Raw genomic sequence first — 6,377 nt, 5'->3', positions numbered from 1 at the left:
CATTTTAATTTGTTATTTGTATATTTAAGAGCTTTTTAAAAATATAAAAACAGTATGCAATAAAGTTTCCCATTTTTACATGAAACATACCCACTGTAACCTCTGCCTAATCCTGCAGTGGCATTTGGTAGGGGAACATCAGTACCATAGGAGGGAGGCGTCGTGCCTGGTTGTGTCACTGCATTCTTACCTAAATCACAGCCTGTGCAGGATGGAGAATGGGGGAAGGGATGGGTGAGTCCTGGCATGAGATCAGAAGCCTGGCTCTGGGTCTAACCAAACTCAACTCCTCGGCCTCAGTTTCCTCATCTGTCATGCAGCAGTTAACACCCTTATTAAAGGGTTATTGTGAAGATCAAAATGAGATGATGTGAAAACTGGCACTCAGTGAATACTGAGTTGTGATACTTTCACGTTTTCCAGGTTTTTCTAAAAGATTTTATTTTTTTATTTTAGAGAGAGAGAGAGCATGTGTGAGCGGGGTGGGGGGAGAGGGGCAGAAGGAGAGAGAAGCTCAAGCAGACTCTGCACCCCATGGGGCTCCATGCCAAGACCCTGAGGTCATACCAGAGCCCAAACCAAGAGTCGGATGCTTAGCCGACAGAGCCACCCAGATGTTCCTCATGTTTTCCAGTTTTGAAGCAATATTTGTGAGAGCTCAGTTCTGAACAATCTCTTGTCATATGTCTTCAATGGCATAATGGGAATATAGAATTGAGAAAAGGTTCTTCTGGTTGTCTTTTACTTTTACTGTTTTGATTTTTAGTGATGCTGATACTTGCAGACAAGCAGCACTTGAAAGATCATGGCTTACAAAAGTTTAATTCTTTCCACTTAATTACTGAAGCTTAGCATATTTTAGTTATCCTTGGTATAGATTTCATACTATCCGGCCTCACAGAATTGGACCAAATCTGTCCTTCCCTCTTGAGGATTCCCCACAGTTTTTCTCCATTAAACCCTGTAATGAGGTTCGTTACCAAGACGTCTGCTGTTTCCATGCCTACAAGTCCTGTTTTCCAAACTAGCTGTTCTCAGGCTGGCAAGAGTGAACTGATTTAACTCCAGAAACATTTTTAACTTCCTGAAAGCTTAAATGGCTAGGGGTGCTCCCACAGATCCTCTGCAGTATTCTCTTTTAAGGTCAGGGTTCATGCTTTCTTTAACAATACGATTTTGTGTAGTTGTCCAGACCGTAACAGCCATCAGAGACTGTTCTGTGGCTCTCATCCAAAAAGTCTGTCTTCCCACTGCCCCTCCTTTCCAGAATCTCTCAAACGCTTTGATCTCCAGCTGCTTTTTTGATGATGTTGGTTCCCAGAACTTTTACCTGTTCTGGATGAACGTAGAATCCTTGAGCTGCCTTGGTGATGGCTTCACATGGCGTCTGACGCTGAAGACTAAAAATAGCAAGATGAAGCCCAAAGCATTCTCTAAGGAAATAAAATCGAGCCATGTAACTGGATTATTCTTGGTTATCTTGCAGATATCGGTGTGACCAGACGTCGGCAAATGGTGGTGAGATCATTTCTAGTCGCCTTTTAATCTGCTGGAAGCTGGCTTCTGAAAGATTCTCAATAGTTTTTCCCCCCCCCCCCCCCCCCCGCCCCAAACCAAGGCAGCCAGCAGTTTGGAAACTTTCCACGTTGGTTTGTCATTTTGACTTTCACGAGTAACTTTGGAAGGTTCATATTCCTTTCTTTCTTCATTTCAGCTTGGTTTTTTGGAGGGGGGGAGGGGAAGGCAGGGTTCTACTTGTTCACAGTGGTTGCTAAGAAAGAATCTTCTCTGTTTATAGGCCCCTAACAAATAGTGACAGCTGAGAGACAAATATGGTGTGTTTGCAGGAGGAGGATGGAAGGAGGCCAGCAATTAGCAGCCTCCGAGCACAAACGCTCACGATGAGGGCTTTGAAAGGGTTGGCTGGCATCATGCTTCCACAGATTGCTTGAAATAATTTAAAAAGGTGTTTGCCTCATGCTTTCAATGACAAATTCATTTCCAGAAATCAGCATTGTATAACTTGAAAGGATTGTAAAATGACATAGTCTTTTCTTTCTCAATGAAGCTTTTGCTTAACAGGAGCCAAATCTCAGCAGGATTTGTATCCATTTTCAGAACAGGATTCTTTCACCTTTGGGTCAGAGGATGGAGTGTCACAAACCGGCAAAGGGAAGCCAGGAGTGCCTGGATTCATGTTCACCTTTCTTGACTCTTTGGGGGGATTTACTCCATTCTAGTGGTGGTGCCCTAGAGCAGGATGATGTTGGTTGGGCTGGAGCTTAGAAAAGCATTATGCAAAGAGAAAACAAACTCATCTTTCTGCCTAACACTAATATATAAGTGGGTATTTGAGTCCTTCATTTCATAATTCCAGTATAAAAGAAACAGTTGCCTAGGATGAGATAGAGGGCTGTGACATGATGCTTCTTGAAAAGGAGGTTTAGTGGAAGTAGGATGGGCATTTAGTCTTTACTCAGGGATCATGTTGAGAGGTTAGAGTTAGCAATGGCTGATGCCAGGGACAATGGTGGGGCACTTTCCTAATGTTCTCTATGCTGTATCAACACGTCGCCCTCTGCACAGCCCCAGCAGGTAGATACTGTTATAAACTCAACTGACAAGGAAAGAGGGCACGAATAACTTGTCCAAAATATGCAGTAAGTGGTGGAACTCCTGTCTGAATCCAGAAAGCTCGGTTCAGAACTAGTGCTCCCAGCCGCTGCACCATGCTGTCTCTATCGGGATGGCAGTGGTTCTCAAAGTCTCGACTTCATTCCCCATCTCTCAACAGCTGACCAACAGCTCTCCTGGCTCTGGGGAGACTGCCCTGAAAAAGCTTTCTCACTGACTCAGTAGGGAGAATGCCTGGCTTGCCTCCCTCCCTTTTCCCTCCACTTCCCCTAAAGGAGCATTATATGTGTAGAATCCGGAAATGACTTTGAAAGAAACACGTGGAACTTTGATGTGAAAAGAATGGCAAAGGTTTAAGGTTAACTTTTTTTTCTCTTCAGTACACAGTACAAAATCTGAACTTTTCAGTTGAGTACCACTACTCCACATTTTCTGTTTTAACTCAGAAGTGCTTGGATTTATTTAATCTGGGGTCCAAACTGTGTCAGAAACGATCCTTAAGTACATGGCGTCAGGGGATCAAACCATCATCAGTGGAGAAAAATTTAAGATCCTGTTGGAGAGATTTCAATCCCATTGAAGAGCTGAGATACGTATATGTCAACAGAAAACCGAGGAAGTAAGGCTTGGCCTTGCTTTCAGGGCGAAATTCAGACTGACAGCCCACATGGCCCCTAGTCACCTATCCATCCTTCTACAGGTGATTCTGCAAATGTGATTGTCTCTGCCTTTAATACCTTCTGCAGAAGGTTGTAAGCACTGGTTCTGACTGAACCAAGTTTCCTGGAGTCAGGCCACAGCTCCACCATTTACTAGAAACTTTTAAATTTTCCCTTCTACTAACTCGGGTGATCATACAATACCCACTTATTTAAAAACAAACTCGAGGGATGCCTGGGTGGCTCAGTTGGTCAAGCCACCGACTCGATTTTGGCATAGGTCATGATCTCAGGGTTGTGAGATTGAGCCCTGAGTCAGACTCCGTGCAGAGCGAGGAGTCTGCTTAAGATTCTCCCTCTCTCCTTCCTCCCCACTTCCTGTGCATGCCCTTGCATGTGTGCGTATGTGCTCTCTCTCTCAAAAAAGCAAATAAAAAATAAAAATAAAAACAAACTTGAGGAAAAAAAATGAAAAATGAAACAAATTTGAAGAGCAAAATGCTCAAAACAACTAAATTTCTATAAACAGGAGCCTACTTAAAAGTGGGGGTGGGGGATGGAGACTTTGCTTTCTTTTTATACTCACTTGTGGTAAAATTTACATATTAGTATTTTAAAAAAGAAATCTAGCTAATTAGAAATAAGAAAGCTTCAATGACTTTTAATGTTTTCTAATTAATGAATGAATACTGATTAACACTGATTAATTAATATTTACCAATTGATTGATTAATAATATTGTTTATGTGGCAGGGCTCCGAGGGAGGCCTTGAGAAGCTCCTCACCTGGACAGTGAGGGAGAGGTGGGATTTATCACATATGAGAGATGACATGTGTACAGTGGGTTATAATGTAGCTCACAAATGCTCCCGTGACATCAAAATTCACTTGTTACGAGAGCATAGAGCAAGCAGTTGGGGGTGGGGAAAGGTCGGTGTACTAAGGAAAGGTTTACAGAGGAGATATTTTGGCTGAATTTTGAAGGATTTATTCACCCATTCAAAAAGTATTGTTGAATGTTCACTATATGCTAGATTCTATGACAGGTGCTCGGTGTACAGTAGGGAAAAAAAGGCCCAGGTTCACCCTCAGAGTGGACACAGAGGTGCTGAGAGGACTGTGAGCTGGCAGAAGCCTGGAGTTGGCAAGAGGAGGCTGTCGTGGGCAGTGGTCTGGATTGGCAAGAGGCGGTGTAGGGCTCTGGTGTCAGCAGCGAGAGAAGCCGTCATCTGCCAAAAGTCCTGTTGGGACCAGTTGTCCTGAGAGGGGCACTGATCCAGAGCCCAGGGATTGTCAGGCCACCACCCTGCAGAGGCCAGCTCAGGAGGGCAGCCCACCCTCCCACCATTGCTACGAGGACTCATAAAGTTTCCCCTGTGCCCAGATCAACTTGGGAAGGAGGAAGGAAGGGGAGAAAGAAATGTTAGTTTACAAGCTTCCTGAGTCTTTACGAAAATTAAATTGTCTTAAATTAGAAACATCTGAGATATTATTGGTTGCTAAATTTGAGCTAAAGTAAATTTTTACTGCCACCCAATGGGGTTGGAATTCATAGGGGCGGTTTGGTTGGTTATACAGTATATGATTCAATTGGTATGAAATATCTAAAATAGGCATATGCAGAGAGACAGAAAGTGGATTAGAGGTTGCCGGGGGCTGAGGGGAATGGAGAGTGGGAAGTGACTGCTAAGGGGTGTGACGTTTCTTTCTGGAGTGACAAAAATGTTCTGGAATTAGATAGTGGTGATGGTTGTACTACTTTGTGAATATACTAAAAACCACTCAATTGTACACTTTAAAGGGACATGGTATGTGAATTATATCTCAACAAAAAATACATGGAAGAGATTAGGTTGGATAAAGAAAATAAGGAAGCTGTGAGTTTTCTTCACACATCTGAGCAGTGGTATGAGTAAAGTCCCCTCCATATGAGAACTGTTAATCAAACATTGATTTTCCAAACATCCTAATCTGGTACCATGTTGTATAATAGTTTATATAGAGTTGTGTATTGTTTTACCAAAATAATAAACTTCATAAAAAACTCAACTGGGGGTCAGAATGCAACTCAACTACCACTTGAAGCAAAAAGTACTTCTTAGATAACAATGCAATAATAAAGCGATCCACAACATATATGAACTCAATGTGAGATGACATGTGGAAGTTCAGACACTTTTGGTTAAGTGGTATGCTTTTTTATTTTGTTCACCCTTTGAAGATAAGGTAGACATATGTTCTAAATCAGAATACTTGTTGAAAACATATGCATCGTACTTCTTACTGCCATTAAATATACTTATTCAGTACAAATTTTTGGATTTTTAAAATTTTCCTTCTTTACTTTTTGGTCTACTTATATTGCTACAACAGAAAACACATATGCGGAAAATAAATTGCTGTCATTCTATTTTCAGAGCAAGACTGAAAATGGGCCGTTTCTTGTAATGTTTTTATCATTCCTCTGGTTGGCTTGGCTTGAAGCCTCATAGTCATTATGGATCCCAACCATCTCCTTCAATCCCTACTTGAAGTTTTTTGATAAAGGGAAGTAGGAAGCCTTTCTCCTTACTGGCCAAGTTTTGCTTACTGTATTTTTGTAATCCTTCTCTCATGTATATCCCTGGATCAGGATGGCTGTTGGCTTCTCGGCTTCCATCTTGATTCTCTTAAAACCCCCAGAGTCATCTTCCTAAAGCTTCATGCTGCCCGGGTCCCTTCCCCCCACACTCTCTCACCAAGGCTCCTTTGATTGAGCCATCATTTCCTTCCATACCTTGGTTTATCTTCTTCCCTAAGCTATATCATTTCCAAAATTTCTTTCTCTTCAAATTCTATTTTGTCTGTGTGAAGGAGGAAGTTTACATCTTTAAGTGCCTTTTTAAAGAAGGATCGTTCTTTTTTTGAAGCTCCCTAATCATTTTTCCTGCAGTGTGAGAGTTATCCCTGTTAGCTGCCCGAAATCCTTTCTGAAAAAAGACAGAAGAGAAATGAACTATGGACTTTGGTGTCTTGATTATTTATCTTGCTCTCCCAAAAGTTTAATGCCCATGGCAGGAAGAGAACATAACTAGTTCTCTTTGA

Source organism: Phoca vitulina, unplaced genomic scaffold (genome assembly GCF_004348235.1).
Source record: "Phoca vitulina isolate PV1807 unplaced genomic scaffold, GSC_HSeal_1.0 scaffold15, whole genome shotgun sequence".
Lineage (NCBI taxonomy): Eukaryota > Metazoa > Chordata > Mammalia > Carnivora > Phocidae > Phoca > Phoca vitulina.
The sequence above is the reverse complement of the archived record's forward strand: the minus strand, read 5'-3'. Positions refer to the sequence as shown.